The sequence below is a fragment of the Channa argus genome, unplaced genomic scaffold (genome assembly GCF_033026475.1).
Source record: "Channa argus isolate prfri unplaced genomic scaffold, Channa argus male v1.0 Contig011, whole genome shotgun sequence".
Lineage (NCBI taxonomy): Eukaryota > Metazoa > Chordata > Actinopteri > Anabantiformes > Channidae > Channa > Channa argus.
This window is the reverse complement of record NW_027125230.1, coordinates 676560-695687: the sequence shown is the minus strand read 5'-3', so window position 1 is coordinate 695687 and position 19128 is coordinate 676560. Positions and strand designations below refer to the sequence as shown.

The window sequence follows — 19128 nt, the reverse complement described above, 5'->3', positions numbered from 1 at the left end:
CATATGTGTTGTTTTTATTTTCTTGTTCTTATAGGTGCCCTGCCTGATTGGCCGGATTGGGGGGCAGTACAGGAAGCTGATTGGTCCATCCTACACTTCCTGGAGTTTTAAAGGTACCGTTCCCAACAGCTAGCGAGGCTCTTTCTGGCATCAGCACCTGTTTGCTGTTCTTGGTTTCCAAACCTTATTTAGCATTTTTGAATTGTTAGGTTTTGTGCCGTGGTTTTGTTTATAAATTGTATATTTTGTAAATAGTATTAAATCTGTAGGGGTGAACTGCCATTTTCTTTGGACTGTTTTCACATTAGGGAGTTAGGGTTAGCGACTGTCTTTTGGTTTGTTTATTTCTATCAGGCTAGCTAGCACTTTCTGTGGGAAATGGCTTATTTTGTTTATTATGTTGGCCTTGGTTCGCCCTGAGTTGTAGTGTCATGTTTTGTTTGACACTTTCTTTCGTTTAAAATAAATATCATTCTGTTGGAACATCTCGATCCTGGATTTTGGTTTGGGGATCGGAGAGGGAACATGCTAATTTATCTTTGTATGTTGCACCCTGACCCCCTAGACAGGGGCGTAACAGACCAGTACAGTTATAGTACTTTGTACTTTGCCACATTTATCTTCTTCTTAGCAAGTGTCATGCATTCTGCTTCTCCAGCGTTTTTAAGAGCTGTTGATGATGTCAAATGCAGCTTACGGCCACACCGCTCTCTAAGCGCCCGATCCCGTCCGATCTCGGCAGCCAAATAGGGCCGGGCCTTGTTAGTACTTGGTAGGAAGACCGCCTGGGAATACCACGTGCTGTAAGCTTCTTTGCTTGGGTTTACGGGCAGCACAAGCTGGTGTTACTGCCTATTTATTCATAGAAATTGTACTATATTTTCATCAAATTTTGTTCTTTCATTGCTGTTTTGCTACTTTATTGGTTTGCCAACCATCGTGCTTCATTACTAGTAGACCATGTTACGGTCCTGGCCATATGTGTTGTTTTTATTTTGTTGTTCTTATAGGTGCCCTGCCTGATTGGCCGGATTGGGGGGCAGTACAGGAAGCTGATTAGTCCATCCTACACTTCCTGGAGTTTTAAAAGTACGGTTCCCAACAGCTAGCGAGGCTCTTTCTGGCATCAGCACCTGTTTGCTGTTCTTGGTTTCCAAACCTTATTTAGCATTTTTGAATTGTTAGGTTTTGTGCCGTGGTTTTGTTTATAAATTGTATATTTTGTAAATAGTATTAAATCTGTAGGGGTGAACTGCCATTTTCTTTGGACTGTTTTAACATTAGGGAGTTAGGGTTAGCGACTGTCTTTTGGTTTGTTTATTTCTATCAGGCTAGCTAGCACTTTCTGTGGGAAATGGCTTATTTTGTTTATTATGTTGGCCTTGGTTCGCCCTGAGTTGTAGTGTCATGTTTTGTTTGACACTTTCTTTCGTTTAAAATAAATATCATTCTGTTGGAACATCTCGATCCTGGATTTTGGTTTGGGGATCGGAGAGGGAACATGCTAATTTATCTTTTTATGTTGCACCCTGACCTCCTAGACAGGGGCGTAACAGACCAGTACAGTTATAGTACTTTGTACTTTGCCACATTTATCTTCTTCTTAGCAAGTGTCATGCATTCTGCTTCTCTAGCGTTTTTAAGAGCTGTTGATGATGTCAAATGCAGCTTACGGCCACACCGCTCTCTAAGCGCCCGATCTCGTCCGATCTCGGCAGCCAAATAGAGCCGGGCCTGGTTAGTACTTGGTAGGAAGACCGCCTGGGAATACCAGGTGCTGTAAGCTTTTTTGCTTGGGTTTACGGGCAGCACAAGCTGGTGTTACTGCCTATTTATTCATAGAAATTGTTCTATATTTTCATCAAATTTTGTTCTTTCATTGCTGTTTTGCTACTTTATTGGTTTGCCAACCATCGTGCTTCATTACTAGTAGACCATGTTACGGTCCTGGCCATATGTGTTGTTTTTATTTTGTTGTTCTTATAGGTGCCCTGCCTGATTGGCCGGATTGGGGGGCAGTACAGGAAGCTGATTGGTCCATCCTACACTTCCTGGAGTTTTAAAAGTACGGTTCCCAACAGCTAGCGAGGCTCTTTCTGGCATCAGCACCTGTTTGCTGTTCTTGGTTTCCAAACCTTATTTAGCATTTTTGAATTGTTAGGTTTTGTGCCGTGGTTTTGTTTATAAATTGTATATTTTGTAAAAAGTATTAAATCTGTAGGGGTGAACTGCCATTTTCTTTGGACTGTTTTCACATTAGGGAGTTAGGGTTAGCAACTGTCTTTTGGTTTGTTTATTTCTATCAGGCTAGCTAGCACTTTCTGTGGGAAATGGCTTATTTTGTTTATTATGTTGGCCTTGGTTCGCCCTGAGTTGTAGTGTCATGTTTTGTTTGACACTTTCTTTCGTTTAAAATAAATATCATTCTGTTGGAACATCTCGATCCTGGATTTTGGTTTGGGGATCGGAGAGGGAACATGCTAATTTATCTTTTTATGTTGCACCCTGACCTCCTAGACAGGGGCGTAACAGACCAGTACAGTTATAGTACTTTGTACTTTGCCACATTTATCTTCTTCTTAGCAAGTGTCATGCATTCTGCTTCTCTAGCGTTTTTAAGAGCTGTTGATGATGTCAAATGCAGCTTACGGCCACACCGCTCTCTAAGCGCCCGATCTCGTCCGATCTCGGCAGCCAAATAGAGCCGGGCCTGGTTAGTACTTGGTAGGAAGACCGCCTGGGAATACCAGGTGCTGTAAGCTTTTTTGCTTGGGTTTACGGGCAGCACAAGCTGGTGTTACTGCCTATTTATTCATAGAAATTGTTCTATATTTTCATCAAATTTTGTTCTTTCATTGCTGTTTTGCTACTTTATTGGTTTGCCAACCATCGTGCTTCATTACTAGTAGACCATGTTACGGTCCTGGCCATATGTGTTGTTTTTATTTTCTTGTTCTTATAGGTGCCCTGCCTGATTGGCCGGATTGGGGGGCAGTACAGGAAGCTGATTGGTCCATCCTACACTTCCTGGAGTTTTAAAAGTACGGTTCCCAACAGCTAGCGAGGCTCTTTCTGGCATCAGCACCTGTTTGCTGTTCTTGGTTTCCAAACCTTATTTAGCATTTTTGAATTGTTAGGTTTTGTGCCGTGGTTTTGTTTATAAATTGTATATTTTGTAAATAGTATTAAATCTGTAGGGGTGGACTGCCATTTTCTTTTGATTGTTTTCTCTTGTTTTCACATTAGGGAGTTAGGGTTAGCGACTGTCTTTTGGTTTGTTTATTTCTATCAGGCTAGCTAGCACTTTCTGTGGGAAATGGCTTATTTTGTTTATTATGTTGGCCTTGGTTCGCCCTGAGTTGTAGTGTCATGTTTTGTTTGACACTTTCTTTCGTTTAAAATAAATATCATTCTGTTGGAACATCTCGATCCTGGATTTTGGTTTGGGGATCGGAGAGGGAACATGCTAATTTATCTTTGTATGTTGCACCCTGACCCCCTAGTCAAGTCAAGTGGCTTTTATTATCATTTCTACTATACACAGTTGTTCACAGTACACAGTTGAAACGAGATAACGTTCCTCCAAGAACCAAGGTGCTACAAACAACACAAGTTATAATAAAGTGCATCGAGTGCAACCAAGTGCAAACAGTGCAGACGAAAAAACAGTACAGACGTACAGTGTAGACAGACAACACAAGTAACACAGGACAGGACACAAGACACAAGACCCAAGACAGTGCCGACCAGTAAACCTACTGTATACTATTTTACAGTACAGTACAGTTCAGTTAAGTGTGCTAGGGGTGTTAAAAAAAATAGCAGCATGTAAACGGTATAGTGCATTTAAATGTCCAGCATGTAAAAAATGTGCAATTGCATTGGAATGTGCAAAAAAAAACAGCAGGTAAACAGTGTAGTGCAGTAAATGTAGAATGATAAAAGTAAATAAATAATAAATAAGTGGTGGTGGAATGAGATGAGTAGTGAGTGATGAGAATGTGCTGAGTTCGGTTTGCAGTGTGTTTAAGTTCTATTTCAGTTCTGTGTGTTGAGGAGCCTGATGGCTTGTGGGAAAAAACTGTTGCATAGTCTGGATGTGGTGGCTCGAATGCTTCGGAACCTCTTTCCTGATGGCAGGAGTGTGAAGAGTGTGTGTGCGGTCGTCCACAATGCTGTTGGCTTTGCGGATGCAGCGTGTGGTGTAAATGTGCATGATAGAGGGCAGAGAGACTCCGATGATCTTCTCAGCTGTCCTCACTATCCTCTGTAGGGTCTTGCGATCCGCGACGGTGCAGTTCCCAAACCAGGCAGTGATGCAGCTGCTCAGGATGCTCTCAATGGTCCCTCTGTAGAACATGGTCAGGATGGGGGGAGGGAGATGGGCTTTCCTCAGCCTTCTCAGGAAGTAGAGACGCTGCTGGGCCTTCTTGGTGATGGAGCTGGTGTTGACTGACCAGGTGAGGTTGTCCGCCAGATGAACACCAAGGAATTTGGTGCTCTTGACTATCTCCACTGAGGATCCATCGATGATCAATGGAGAATGGTCACCCTGTGCTCTCCTGAAGTCCACAACCATCTCTTTAGTTTTGTCAACGTTCAGAGACAGGTTGTTTGCTCCACACCAGGCTGTTAATCGTTGCACCTCCTCTCTGTAGGCTGACTCGTCGTTCTTGCTGATTAAACCCATCACGGTCGTGTCATCAGCAAACTTGACTATGTGGTTTGAGCTGTGCATTGCTACACAGTCGTGCGTCAGCAGAGTGAACAGCAGAGGGCTGAGCACACAGCCCTGAGGGGCTCCAGTGCTCAGTGTGGTGGTGCTGGAGATGTTGTTCCCGATCCGGACTGACTGGGGTCTTCCAGTCAGGAAGTCCAGAATCCAGTTGCAGAGGGAGGTGTTCAGGCCCAGTATGCTCAATTTCTCAGTCAGGTGCTGAGGGATGATTGTGTTGAATGCTGAGCTGAAGTCAATGAACAGCATTCGTACGTATGAGTCCTTACTGTCCAGGTGGGTGAGGGCCAGATGGAGGGTCGTGGAGATGGCATCGTCCGTGGAACGATTTGGACGATACGCAAACTGCATGGGGTCCAGGGAGGTTGGGAGTTGGGTCTTAATGTGCCTCATGACGAGCCTCTCGAAGCACTTCATCACGATGGGTGTGAGCGCGACGGGACGGTAGTCATTGAGGCAGGAGACAGTAGACTTCTTAGGCACAGGCACGATGGTCGTTGCCTTGAGGCACGTAGGAACAACGTTGCTGCTCAGGGAGATGTTGAAGATGTCTGTGAAGACATCCGCTAGCTGTTCTGCGCACTCCCTGAGCACTCTGCCAGGAATGTTGTCTGGTCCAGCAGACTTCCGTGGGTTAACTCTGCATAGAGTTTTCCTCACTTCAGCTGTGGTTAGACAGAGCACCTGGTCACTGGGAGGTGGAGTGGACTTCCTCGCCTTCACGTTGTTCTGTGCCTCAAACCGGGCGTAGAAGTGGTTCAGCGCATCTGGGAGGGAGGCGTCGCGGTCACAATCAGGTGAAGTTGTCTTGTAGTTCGTGATCGCATGGATGCCCTGCCACATGCGCCGGGTGTCTCCGCTGTCTTCGAAGTGGTCGTGGATTTTCTTTGAGTGTGCGCGCTTTGCCTCTCTAATGGCACGGGACAGTTTGGCCCTTGCTGTTCTCAAGGCCGTCTTGTCCCCTGTTCTGAAGGCAGCGTCTCTTTGTTTCAGCAGCGCCCACACATTGGCATTTATCCACGGCTTCCTGTTGGAGCGTGTAGTGATGGTCTTGGAGATGGTCACATCGTCAACGCACTTGCTGATGTAGCTGGTTACTGTTGACGTGTATTCCTCCAAGTTGATGGAATCGCCGTTGGTTGCGGCCTCCCTAAACATGTCCCAGTCAGTGCACTCAAAACAGTCTTGAAGAGCAGAAGTAGCTCCTGCTGGCCAGGTTTTCACCTGTTTCAGAACCGGTTTAGAGCGTCTGACGAGCGGTCTGTATGCTGGAATTAGCATAACCGAGATGTGGTCTGAGTAGCCGAGATGGGGGCGGGGCTCCGCACGATACGCGCCGGGGATGTTTGTGTAAACAAGATCCAGCGTGTTCCCTCCTCTCGTTGCAAAGTCCACATGCTGATGAAGTTTAGGGAGCACAGTCCTGAGATTCGCATGGTTGAAATCTCCGGCAATAATAAACAGTCCGTCGGGGTGAGCGTTCTGCAGGTCGCTAATAGCACCGTAGAGTTCACACAGTGCCTCCTTAGCATTAGCGCTGGGGGGAATGTACACTCCGACAATGAAAACAGTGGTGAATTCCCGTGGTAAATAGAACGGTCTGCATCTAACAGTCACAAACTCCACTAGCGATGAGCAGAAACGTGAGACAAGCACAGAGTTCTTGCACCACTCCGTGTTGATGTAAACACACACGCCACCACCGCGAGTCTTACCGCACAGAGCAGCGTTTCTGTCGGCGCGAAACACGGTTAGCCCGTCTAGCTGGATGGCGGCTTCCGGAACTCTGTCACTGAGCCACGTCTCCGTGAAAACAAAGATGCAGCAGTCTCTGAATTCTCGCCGCGTGGTCCGCTGGAGTCGGATTTAGTCTAGTTTATTGTCCAGGGAGCAGACGTTGGAGAGGAGAATGGACGGTAGAGCCGGCCGGCTAGGGTTAGCATTTAGCCTAGCACGGACACCCGCCCGCTTGCCGCGCTTCCGCTTCCTCGAGCAGCGCTTCCGACGTCCCCTCACCTGGCCACCGGCGTCAGGTGACACCGAGGGCTGGGGGCCTGGTATTTGTCGCTGGGGTCGTAGCAAGCCGAGGTCGCGAAGGTTACCAATTACTTCCTCGTGCAGATTATTGTATGTATGAACCCTGTGCCGCAGCAATGTCTGGCGGTCGTAAACATGAACACAGCTGACTGTGGTGTCCATGTACTGTAAAGGGTCTGGCTAAATACGGCAAAAACACCATTTGTTGGATCCGGAGAGGCCGCTGCGAGCTACTGCCGCGCCGCCATCTTGTTCCACAGCCTAGACAGGGGCGTAACAGACCAGTACAGTTATAGTACTTTGTACTTTGCCACATTTATCTTCTTAGCAAGTGTCATGCATTCTGCTTCTCCAGCGTTTTTAAGAGCTGTTGATGATGTCAAATGCAGCTTACGGCCACACTGCTCTCTAAGCGCCCGATCCCGTCCGATCTCGGCAGCCAAATAGGGCCGGGCCTTGTTAGTACTTGGTAGGAAGACCGCCTGGGAATACCACGTGCTGTAAGCTTCTTTGCTTGGGTTTACGGGCAGCACAAGCTGGTGTTACTGCCTATTTATTCATAGAAATTGTTCTATATTTTCATCAAATGTTGTTCTTTCATTGCTGTTTTGCTACTTTATTGGTTTGCCAACCATCGTGCTTCATTACTAGTAGACCATGTTACGGTCCTGGCCATATGTGTTGTTTTTATTTTCTTGTTCTTATAGGTGCCCTGCCTGATTGGCCGGATTGGGGGGCAGTACAGGAAGCTGATTGGTCCATCCTACACTTCTTGGAGTTTTAAAAGTACGGTTCCCAACAGCTAGCGAGGCTCTTTCTGGCATCAGCACCTGTTTGCTGTTCTTGGTTTCCAAACCTTATTTAGCATTTTTGAATTGTTAGGTTTTGTGCCGTGGTTTTGTTTATAAATTGTATATTTTGTAAATAGTATTAAATCTGTAGGGGTGAACTGCCATTTTCTTTGGACTGTTTTCACATTAGGGAGTTAGGGTTAGCGACTGTCTTTTGGTTTGTTTATTTCTATCAGGCTAGCTAGCACTTTCTGTGGGAAATGGCTTATTTTGTTTATTATGTTGGCCTTGGTTCGCCCTGAGTTGTAGTGTCATGTTTTGTTTGACACTTTCTTTCGTTTAAAATAAATATCATTCTGTTGGAACATCTCGATCCTGGATTTTGGTTTGGGGATCGGAGAGGGAACATGCTAATTTATCTTTGTATGTTGCACCCTGACCCCCTAGACAGGGGCGTAACAGACCAGTACAGTTATAGTACTTTGTACTTTGCCACATTTATCTTCTTCTTAGCAAGTGTCATGCTTTCTGCTTCTCCAGCGTTTTTAAGAGCTGTTGATGATGTCAAATGCAGCTTACGGCCACACCGCTCTCTAAGCGCCCGATCCCGTCCGATCTCGGCAGCCAAATAGGGCCGGGCCTTGTTAGTACTTGGTAGGAAGACCGCCTGGGAATACCACGTGCTGTAAGCTTCTTTGCTTGGGTTTACGGGCAGCACAAGCTGGTGTTACTGCCTATTTATTCATAGAAATTGTTCTATATTTTCATCAAATTTTGTTCTTTCATTGCTGTTTTGCTACTTTATTGGTTTGCCAACCATCGTGCTTCATTACTAGTAGACCATGTTACGGTCCTGGCCATATGTGTTGTTTTTATTTTCTTGTTCTTATAGGTGCCCTGCCTGATTGGCCGGATTGGGGGGCAGTACAGGAAGCTGATTGGTCCATCCTACACTTCCTGGAGTTTTAAAAGTACGGTTCCCAACAGCTAGCGAGGCTCTTTCTGGCATCAGCACCTGTTTGCTGTTCTTGGTTTCCAAACCTTATTTAGCATTTTTGAATTGTTAGGTTTTGTGCCGTGGTTTTGTTTATAAATTGTATATTTTGTAAATAGTATTAAATCTGTAGGGGTGAACTGCCATTTTCTTTGGACTGTTTTCACATTAGGGAGTTAGGGTTAGCGACTGTCTTTTGGTTTGTTTATTTCTATCAGGCTAGCTAGCACTTTCTGTGGGAAATGGCTTATTTTGTTTATTATGTTGGCCTTGGTTCGCCCTGAGTTGTAGTGTCATGTTTTGTTTGACACTTTCTTTCGTTTAAAATAAATATCATTCTGTTGGAACATCTCGATCCTGGATTTTGGTTTGGGGATCGGAGAGGGAACATGCTAATTTATCTTTGTATGTTGCACCCTGACCCCCTAGACAGGGGCGTAAAGGACCAGTACAGTTATAGTACTTTGTACTTTGCCACATTTATCTTCTTCTTAGCAAGTGTCATGCATTCTGCTTCTCCAGCGTTTTTAAGAGCTGTTGATGATGTCAAATGCAGCTTACGGCCACACCGCTCTCTAAGCGCCCGATCTCGTCCGATCTCGGCAGCCAAATAGAGCCGGGCCTGGTTAGTACTTGGTAGGAAGACCGCCTGGGAATACCAGGTGCTGTAAGCTTTTTTGCTTGGGTTTACGGGCAGCACAAGCTGGTGTTACTGCCTATTTATTCATAGAAATTGTTCTATATTTTCATCAAATTTTGTTCTTTCATTGCTGTTTTGCTACTTTATTGGTTTGCCAACCATCGTGCTTCATTACTAGTAGACCATGTTACGGTCCTGGCCATATGTGTTGTTTTTATTTTCTTGTTCTTATAGGTGCCCTGCCTGATTGGCCGGATTGGAGGGCAGTACAGGAAGCTGATTGGTCCATCCTACACTTCCTGGAGTTTTAAAAGTACGGTTCCCAACAGCTAGCGAGGCTCTTTCTGGCATCAGCACCTGTTTGCTGTTCTTGGTTTCCAAACCTTATTTAGCATTTTTGAATTGTTAGGTTTTGTGCCGTGGTTTTGTTTATAAATTGTATATTTTGTAAATAGTATTAAATCTGTAGGGGTGAACTGCCATTTTCTTTGGACTGTTTTCACATTAGGGAGTTAGGGTTAGCGACTGTCTTTTGGTTTGTTTATTTCTATCAGGCTAGCTAGCACTTTCTGTGGGAAATGGCTTATTTTGTTTATTATGTTGGCCTTGGTTCGCCCTGAGTTGTAGTGTCATGTTTTGTTTGACACTTTCTTTCGTTTAAAATAAATATCATTCTGTTGGAACATCTCGATCCTGGATTTTGGTTTGGGGATCGGAGAGGGAACATGCTAATTTATCTTTGTATGTTGCACCCTGACCCCCTAGACAGGGGCGTAACAGACCAGTACAGTTATAGTACTTTGTACTTTGCCACATTTATCTTCTTCTTAGCAAGTGTCATGCATTCTGCTTCTCCAGCGTTTTTAAGAGCTGTTGATGATGTCAAATGCAGCTTACGGCCACACCGCTCTCTAAGCGCCCGATCTCGTCCGATCTCGGCAGCCAAATAGAGCCGGGCCTGGTTAGTACTTGGTAGGAAGACCGCCTGGGAATACCAGGTGCTGTAAGCTTTTTTGCTTGGGTTTACGGGCAGCACAAGCTGGTTTTACTGCCTATTTATTCGCGAAGGTTACCAATTACTTCCTCGTGCAGATTATTGTATGTATGAACCCTGTGCCGCAGCAATGTCTGGCGGTCGTAAACATGAACACAGCTGACTGTGGTGTCCATGTACTGTAAAGGGTCTGGCTAAATACGGCAAAAACACCATTTGTTGGATCCGGAGAGGCCGCTGCGAGCTTCTGCCGCGCCGCCATCTTGTTCCACAGCCTAGACAGGGGCGTAACAGACCAGTACAGTTATAGTACTTTGTACTTTGCCACATTTATCTTCTTCTTAGCAAGTGTCATGCATTCTGCTTCTCCAGCGTTTTTAAGAGCTGTTGATGATGTCAAATGCAGCTTACGGCCACACCGCTCTCTAAGCGCCCGATCTCGTCCGATCTCGGCAGCCAAATAGAGCCGGGCCTGGTTAGTACTTGGTAGGAAGACCGCCTGGGAATACCACGTGCTGTAAGCTTCTTTGCTTGGGTTTACGGGCAGCACAAGCTGGTGTTACTGCCTATTTATTCATAGAAATTGTTCTATATTTTCATCAAATTTTGTTCTTTCATTGCTGTTTTGCTACTTTATTGGTTTGCCAACCATCGTGCTTCATTACTAGTAGACCATGTTACGGTCCTGGCCATATGTGTTGTTTTTATTTTCTTGTTCTTATAAGTGCCCTGCCTGATTGGCCGGATTGGGGGGCAGTACAGGAAGCTGATTGGTCCATCCTACACTTCCTGGAGTTTTAAAAGTACGGTTCCCAACAGCTAGCGAGGCTCTTTCTGGCATCAGCACCTGTTTGCTGTTTTTGGTTTCCAAACATTATTTAGCATTTTTGAATTGTTAGGTTTTGTGCCGTGGTTTTGTTTATAAATTGTATATTTTGTAAATAGTATTAAATCTGTAGGGGTGGACTGCCATTTTCTTTGGACTGTTTTCACATTAGGGAGTTAGGGTTAGCGACTGTCTTTTGGTTTGTTTATTTCTATCAGGCTAGCTAGCACTTTCTGTGGGAAATGGCTTATTTTGTTTATTATGTTGGCCTTGGTTCGCCCTGAGTTGTAGTGTCATGTTTTGTTTGACACTTTCTTTCGTTTAAAATAAATATCATTCTGTTGGAACATCTCGATCCTGGATTTTGGTTTGGGGATCGGAGAGGGAACATGCTAATTTATCTTTGTATGTTGCACCCTGACCCCCTAGACAGGGGCGTAACAGACCAGTACAGTTATAGTACTTTGTACTTTGCCACATTTATCTTCTTCTTAGCAAGTGTCATGCATTCTGCTTCTCCAGCGTTTTTAAGAGCTGTTGATGATGTCAAATGCAGCTTACGGCCACACCGCTCTCTAAGCGCCCGATCTCGTCCGATCTCGGCAGCCAAATAGAGCCGGGCCTGGTTAGTACTTGGTAGGAAGACCGCCTAGGAATACCAGGTGCTGTAAGCTTTTTTGCTTGGGTTTACGGGCAGCACAGCCTGGTGTTACTGCCGATTTATTCATAGAAATTGTTCTATATTTTCATGAAATTTTGTTCTTTCATTGCTGTTTTGCTACTTTATTGGTTTGTCAACCATCGTGCTTCTTTACTACTAGTCCAGTACCGTTTTAGTACTTTGCCACATTTATCTTCTTCTTAGCAAGTGTCATGCATTCTGCTTCTCCAGCGTTTTTAAGAGCTGTTGATGATGTCAAATGCAGCTTACGGCCACACCGCTCTCTAAGCGCCCGATCTCGTCCGATCTCGGCAGCCAAATAGAGCCGGGCCTGGTTAGTACTTGGTAGGAAGACCGCCTGGGAATACCAGGTGCTGTAAGCTTTTTTGCTTGGGTTTACGGGCAGCACAAGCTGGTGTTACTGCCTATTTATTCATAGAAATTGTTCTATATTTTCATCAAATTTTGTTCTTTCATTGCTGTTTTGCTACTTTATTGGTTTGCCAACCATCGTGCTTCATTACTAGTAGACCATGTTACGGTCCTGGCCATATGTGTTGTTTTTATTTTCTTGTTCTTATAGGTGCCCTGCCTGATTGGCCGGATTGGAGGGCAGTACAGGAAGCTGATTGGTCCATCCTACACTTCCTGGAGTTTTAAAAGTACGGTTCCCAACAGCTAGCGAGGCTCTTTCTGGCATCAGCACCTGTTTGCTGTTCTTGGTTTCCAAACCTTATTTAGCATTTTTGAATTGTTAGGTTTTGTGCCGTGGTTTTGTTTATAAATTGTATATTTTGTAAATAGTATTAAATCTGTAGGGGTGAACTGCCATTTTCTTTGGACTGTTTTCACATTAGGGAGTTAGGGTTAGCGACTGTCTTTTGGTTTGTTTATTTCTATCAGGCTAGCTAGCACTTTCTGTGGGAAATGGCTTATTTTGTTTATTATGTTGGCCTTGGTTCGCCCTGAGTTGTAGTGTCATGTTTTGTTTGACACTTTCTTTCGTTTAAAATAAATATCATTCTGTTGGAACATCTCGATCCTGGATTTTGGTTTGGGGATCGGAGAGGGAACATGCTAATTTATCTTTGTATGTTGCACCCTGACCCCCTAGACAGGGGCGTAACAGACCAGTACAGTTATAGTACTTTGTACTTTGCCACATTTATCTTCTTCTTAGCAAGTGTCATGCATTCTGCTTCTCCAGCGTTTTTAAGAGCTGTTGATGATGTCAAATGCAGCTTACGGCCACACCGCTCTCTAAGCGCCCGATCTCGTCCGATCTCGGCAGCCAAATAGAGCCGGGCCTGGTTAGTACTTGGTAGGAAGACCGCCTAGGAATACCAGGTGCTGTAAGCTTTTTTGCTTGGGTTTACGGGCAGCACAGCCTGGTGTTACTGCCGATTTATTCATAGAAATTGTTCTATATTTTCATGAAATTTTGTTCTTTCATTGCTGTTTTGCTACTTTATTGGTTTGTCAACCATCGTGCTTCTTTACTACTAGTCCAGTACCGTTTTAGTACTTTGCCACATTTATCTTCTTCTTAGCAAGTGTCATGCATTCTGCTTCTCCAGCGTTTTTAAGAGCTGTTGATGATGTCAAATGCAGCTTACGGCCACACCGCTCTCTAAGCGCCCGATCTCGTCCGATCTCGGCAGCCAAATAGAGCCGGGCCTGGTTAGTACTTGGTAGGAAGACCGCCTGGGAATACCAGGTGCTGTAAGCTTTTTTGCTTGGGTTTACGGGCAGCACAAGCTGGTGTTACTGCCTATTTATTCATAGAAATTGTTCTATATTTTCATCAAATTTTGTTCTTTCATTGCTGTTTTGCTACTTTATTGGTTTGCCAACCATCGTGCTTCATTACTAGTAGACCATGTTACGGTCCTGGCCATATGTGTTGTTTTTATTTTCTTGTTCTTATAGGTGCCCTGCCTGATTGGCCGGATTGGAGGGCAGTACAGGAAGCTGATTGGTCCATCCTACACTTCCTGGAGTTTTAAAAGTACGGTTCCCAACAGCTAGCGAGGCTCTTTCTGGCATCAGCACCTGTTTGCTGTTCTTGGTTTCCAAACCTTATTTAGCATTTTTGAATTGTTAGGTTTTGTGCCGTGGTTTTGTTTATAAATTGTATATTTTGTAAATAGTATTAAATCTGTAGGGGTGAACTGCCATTTTCTTTGGACTGTTTTCACATTAGGGAGTTAGGGTTAGCGACTGTCTTTTGGTTTGTTTATTTCTATCAGGCTAGCTAGCACTTTCTGTGGGAAATGGCTTATTTTGTTTATTATGTTGGCCTTGGTTCGCCCTGAGTTGTAGTGTCATGTTTTGTTTGACACTTTCTTTCGTTTAAAATAAATATCATTCTGTTGGAACATCTCGATCCTGGATTTTGGTTTGGGGATCGGAGAGGGAACATGCTAATTTATCTTTGTATGTTGCACCCTGAACCCCTAGACAGGGGCGTAACAGACCAGTACAGTTATAGTACTTTGTACTTTGCCACATTTATCTTCTTCTTAGCAAGTGTCATGCATTCTGCTTCTCCAGCGTTTTTAAGAGCTGTTGATGATGTCAAATGCAGCTTACGGCCACACCGCTCTCTAAGCGCCCGATCTCGTCCGATTTCGGCAGCCAAATAGAGCCGGGCCTGGTTAGTACTTGGTAGGAAGACCGCCTAGGAATACCAGGTGCTGTAAGCTTTTTTGCTTGGGTTTACGGGCAGCACAGCCTGGTGTTACTGCCTATTTATTCATAGAAATTGTTCTATATTTTCATCAAATTTTGTTCTTTCATAGCTGTTTTGCTACTTTATTGGTTTGTCAACCATCGTGCTTCTTTACTACTAGACCAGTACCGTTTTAGTACTTTGCCACATTTATCTTCTTCTTAGCAAGTGTCATGCATTCTGCTTCTCCAGCGTTTTTAAGAGCTGTTGATGATGTCAAATGCAGCTTACGGCCACACCGCTCTCTAAGCGCCCGATCTCGTCCGATCTCGGCAGCCAAATAGAGCCGGGCCTGGTTAGTACTTGGTAGGAAGACCGCCTGGGAATACCAGGTGCTGTAAGCTTTTTTGCTTGGGTTTACGGGCAGCACAAGCTGGTGTTACTGCCTATTTATTCATAGAAATTGTTCTATATTTTCATCAAATTTTGTTCTTTCATTGCTGTTTTGCTACTTTATTGGTTTGCCAACCATCGTGCTTCATTACTAGTAGACCATGTTACGGTCCTGGCCATATGTGTTGTTTTTATTTTCTTGTTCTTATAGGTGCCCTGCCTGATTGGCCGGATTGGGGGGCAGTACAGGAAGCTGATTGGTTCATCCTACACTTCCTGGAGTTTTAAAAGTACGGTTCCCAACAGCTAGCGAGGCTCTTTCTGGCATCAGCACCTGTTTGCTGTTCTTGGTTTCCAAACCTTATTTAGCATTTTTGAATTGTTAGGTTTTGTGCCGTGGTTTTGTTTATAAATTGTATATTTTGTAAATAATATTAAATCTGTAGGGGTGAACTGCAATTTTCTTTGGACTGTTTTCACATTAGGGAGTTAGGGTTAGCGACTGTCTTTTGGTTTGTTTATTTCTATCAGGCTAGCTAGCACTTTCTGTGGGAAATGGCTTATTTTGTTTATTATGTTGGCCTTGGTTCGCCCTGAGTTGTAGTGTCATGTTTTGTTTGACACTTTCTTTCGTTTAAAATAAATATCATTCTGTTGGAACATCTCGATCCTGGATTTTGGTTTGGGGATCGGAGAGGGAACATGCTAATTTATCTTTGTATGTTGCACCCTGACCCCCTAGACAGGGGCGTAACAGACCAGTACAGTTATAGTACTTTGTACTTTGCCACATTTATCTTCTTCTTAGCAAGTGTCATGCATTCTGCTTCTCCAGCGTTTTTAAGAGCTGTTGATGATGTCAAATGCAGCTTACGGCCACACCGCTCTCTAAGCGCCCGATCTCGTCCGATCTCGGCAGCCAAATAGAGCCGGGCCTGGTTAGTACTTGGTAGGAAGACCGCCTGGGAATACCAGGTGCTGTAAGCTTTTTTGCTTGGGTTTACGGGCAGCACAAGCTGGTGTTACTGCCTATTTATTCATAGAAATTGTTCTATATTTTCATCAAATTTTGTTCTTTCATTGCTGTTTTGCTACTTTATTGGTTTGTCAACCATCGTGCTTCATTACTAGTAGACCATGTTACGGTCCTGGCCATATGTGTTGTTTTTATTTTGTTGTTCTTATAGGTGCCCTGCCTGATTGGCCGGATTTGGGGGAAGTACAGGAAGCTGATTGGTCCATCCTACACTTCCTGGAGTTTTAAAAGTACGGTTCCCAACAGCTAGCGAGGCTCTTTCTGGCATCAGCACCTGTTTGCTGTTCTTGGTTTCCAAACCTTATTTAGCATTTTAGAATTGTTAGGTTTTGTGCCGTGGTTTTGTTTATAAATTGTATATTTTGTAAATAGTATTAAATCTGTAGGGGTGAACTGCCATTTTCTTTGGACTGTTTTCACATTAGGGAGTTAGGGTTAGCGACTGTCTTTTGGTTTGTTTATTTCTATCAGGCTAGCTAGCACTTTCTGTGGGAAATGGCTTATTTTGTTTATTATGTTGGCCTTGGTTCGCCCTGAGTTGTAGTGTCATGTTTTGTTTGACACTTTCTTTCGTTTAAAATAAATATCATTCTGTTGGAACATCTCGATCCTGGATTTTGGTTTGGGGATCGGAGAGGGAACATGCTAATTTATCTTTGTATGTTGCACCCTGACCCCCTAGACAGGGCCGTAACAGACCAGTACAGTTATAGTACTTTGTACTTTGCCACATTTATCTTCTTCTTAGCAAGTGTCATGAATTCTGCTTCTCCAGCGTTTTTAAGAGCTGTTGATGATGTCAAATGCAGCTTACGGCCACACCGCTCTCTAAGCGCCCGATCTCGTCCGATCTCGGCAGCCAAATAGAGCCGGGCCTGGTTAGTACTTGGTAGGAAGACCGCCTGGGAATACCAGGTGCTGTAAGCTTTTTGCTTGGGTTTACGGGCAGCACAAGCTGGTGTTACTGCCTATTTATTCATAGAAATTGTTCTATATTTTCATCAAATTTTGTTCTTTCATTGCTGTTTTGCTACTTTATTGGTTTGTCAACCATCGTGCTTCATTACTAGTAGACCATGTTACGGTCTTGGCCATATGTGTTGTTTTTATTTTGTTGTTCTTATAGGTGCCCTGCCTGATTGGCCGGATTTGGGGGAAGTACAGGAAGCTGATTGGTCCATCCTACACTTCCTGGAGTTTTAAAAGTACGGTTCCCAACAGCTAGCGAGGCTCTTTCTGGCATCAGCACCTGTTTGCTGTTCTTGGTTTCCAAACCTTATTTAGCATTTTAGAATTGTTAGGTTTTGTGCCGTGGTTTTGTTTATAAATTGTATATTTTGTAAATAGTATTAAATCTGTAGGGGTGAACTGCCATTTTCTTTGGACTGTTTTCACATTAGGGAGTTAGGGTTAGCGACTGTCTTTTGGTTTGTTTATTTCTATCAGGCTAGCTAGCACTTTCTGTGGGAAATGGCTTATTTTGTTTATTATGTTGGCCTTGGTTCGCCCTGAGTTGTAGTGTCATGTTTTGTTTGACACTTTCTTTCGTTTAAAATAAATATCATTCTGTTGGAACATCTCGATCCTGGATTTTGGTTTGGGGATCGGAGAGGGAACATGCTAATTTATCTTTGTATGTTGCACCCTGACCCCCTAGACAGGGGCGTAACAGACCAGTACAGTTATAGTACTTTGTACTTTGCCACATTTATCTTCTTCTTAGCAAGTGTCATGCATTCTGCTTCTCCAGCGTTTTTAAGAGCTGTTGATGATGTCAAATGCAGCTTACGGCCACACCGCTCTCTAAGCGCCCGATCTCGTCCGATCTCGGCAGCCAAATAGAGCCGGGCCTGGTTAGTACTTGGTAGGAAGACCGCCTGGGAATACCAGGTGCTGTAAGCTTTTTTGCTTGGGTTTACGGGCAGCACAAGCTGGTGTTACTGCCTATTTATTCATAGAAATTGTTCTATATTTTCATCAAATTTTGTTCTTTCATTGCTGTTTTGCTACTTTATTGGTTTGTCAACCATCGTGCTTCATTACTAGTAGACCATGTTACGGTCCTGGCCATATGTGTTGTTTTTATTTTGTTGTTCTTATAGGTGCCCTGCCTGATTGGCCGGATTTGGGGGAAGTACAGGAAGCTGATTGGTCCATCCTACACTTCCTGGAGTTTTAAAAGTACGGTTCCCAACAGCTAGCGAGGCTCTTTCTGGCATCAGCACCTGTTTGCTGTTCTTGGTTTCCAAACCTTATTTAGCATTTTAGAATTGTTAGGTTTTGTGCCGTGGTTTTGTTTATAAATTGTATATTTTGTAAATAGTATTAAATCTGTAGGGGTGAACTGCCATTTTCTTTGGACTGTTTTCACATTAGGGAGTTAGGGTTAGCGACTGTCTTTTGGTTTGTTTATTTCTATCAGGCTAGCTAGCACTTTCTGTGGGAAATGGCTTATTTTGTTTATTATGTTGGCCTTGGTTCGCCCTGAGTTGTAGTGTCATGTTTTGTTTGACACTTTCTTTCGTTTAAAATAAATATCATTCTGTTGGAACATCTCGATCCTGGATTTTAGTTTGGGGATCGGAGAGGGAACATGCTAATTTATCTTTATATGTTGCACCCTGACCCCCTAGACAGGGGCGTAACAGACCAGTACAGTTATAGTACTTTGTACTTTGCCACATTTATCTTCTTCTTAGCAAGTGTCATGAATTCTGCTTCTCCAGCGTTTTTAAGAGCTGTTGATGATGTCAAATGCAGCTTACGGCCACACCGCTCTCTAAGCGCCCGATCTCGTCCGATCTAGGCAGCCAAATAGAGCCGGGCCTGGTTAGTACTTGGTAGGAAGACCGCCTGGGAATACCAGGTGCTGTAAGCTTTTTTGCTTGGGTTTACGGGCAGCACAAGCTGGTGTTACTGCCTATTTATTCATAGAAATTGTTTTATATTTTCATCAAATTTTGTTCTTTCATTGCTGTTTTGCTACTTTATTGGTTTGTCAACCATCGTGCTTCATTACTAGTAGACCATGTTACGGTCCTGGCCATATGTGTTGTTTTTATTTTGTTGTTCTTATAGGTGACCTGCCTGATTGGCCGGATTTGGGGGAAGTACAGGAAGCTGATTGGTCCATCCTACACTTCCTGGAGTTTTAAAAGTACGGTTCCCAACAGCTAGCGAGGCTCTTTCTGGCATCAGCACCTGTTTGCTGTTCTTGGTTTCCAAACCTTATTTAGCATTTTAGAATTGTTAGGTTTTGTGCCGTGGTTTTGTTTATAAATTGTATATTTTGTAAATAGTATTAAATCTGTAGGGGTGAACTGCCATTTTCTTTGGACTGTTTTCACATT

At 44.0% G+C, this 19128-nt stretch overlaps 18 pseudogenes; all 18 read left to right on the top strand.

Moving 5' to 3' along the window:
• The first annotated feature begins 691 nt into the window (after positions 1-691).
• LOC137111555 (5S ribosomal RNA) lies at positions 692-810 on the top strand (annotated as a pseudogene).
• Positions 811-1667: 857 nt separating this feature from the next.
• On the top strand, positions 1668-1786 carry LOC137111922 (5S ribosomal RNA; annotated as a pseudogene).
• An 857-nt stretch (positions 1787-2643) lies between these two features.
• On the top strand, positions 2644-2762 carry LOC137111921 (5S ribosomal RNA; annotated as a pseudogene).
• A 4398-nt stretch (positions 2763-7160) lies between these two features.
• On the top strand, positions 7161-7279 carry LOC137111639 (5S ribosomal RNA; annotated as a pseudogene).
• Positions 7280-8136: 857 nt separating this feature from the next.
• Positions 8137-8255, top strand: LOC137111554 (5S ribosomal RNA; annotated as a pseudogene).
• Positions 8256-9112: 857 nt separating this feature from the next.
• LOC137111919 (5S ribosomal RNA) lies at positions 9113-9231 on the top strand (annotated as a pseudogene).
• An 857-nt stretch (positions 9232-10088) lies between these two features.
• LOC137111918 (5S ribosomal RNA) lies at positions 10089-10207 on the top strand (annotated as a pseudogene).
• Positions 10208-10596: 389 nt separating this feature from the next.
• Positions 10597-10715, top strand: LOC137111400 (5S ribosomal RNA; annotated as a pseudogene).
• An 857-nt stretch (positions 10716-11572) lies between these two features.
• LOC137112105 (5S ribosomal RNA) lies at positions 11573-11691 on the top strand (annotated as a pseudogene).
• Positions 11692-11942: 251 nt separating this feature from the next.
• On the top strand, positions 11943-12061 carry LOC137111917 (5S ribosomal RNA; annotated as a pseudogene).
• An 857-nt stretch (positions 12062-12918) lies between these two features.
• Positions 12919-13037, top strand: LOC137112104 (5S ribosomal RNA; annotated as a pseudogene).
• A 251-nt stretch (positions 13038-13288) lies between these two features.
• Positions 13289-13407, top strand: LOC137111916 (5S ribosomal RNA; annotated as a pseudogene).
• An 857-nt stretch (positions 13408-14264) lies between these two features.
• Positions 14265-14383, top strand: LOC137111416 (5S ribosomal RNA; annotated as a pseudogene).
• A 251-nt stretch (positions 14384-14634) lies between these two features.
• Positions 14635-14753, top strand: LOC137111915 (5S ribosomal RNA; annotated as a pseudogene).
• An 857-nt stretch (positions 14754-15610) lies between these two features.
• LOC137111913 (5S ribosomal RNA) lies at positions 15611-15729 on the top strand (annotated as a pseudogene).
• Positions 15730-16586: 857 nt separating this feature from the next.
• LOC137111912 (5S ribosomal RNA) lies at positions 16587-16705 on the top strand (annotated as a pseudogene).
• An 856-nt stretch (positions 16706-17561) lies between these two features.
• On the top strand, positions 17562-17680 carry LOC137111911 (5S ribosomal RNA; annotated as a pseudogene).
• An 857-nt stretch (positions 17681-18537) lies between these two features.
• LOC137111438 (5S ribosomal RNA) lies at positions 18538-18656 on the top strand (annotated as a pseudogene).
• The last annotated feature ends 472 nt before the right edge of the window (positions 18657-19128 follow it).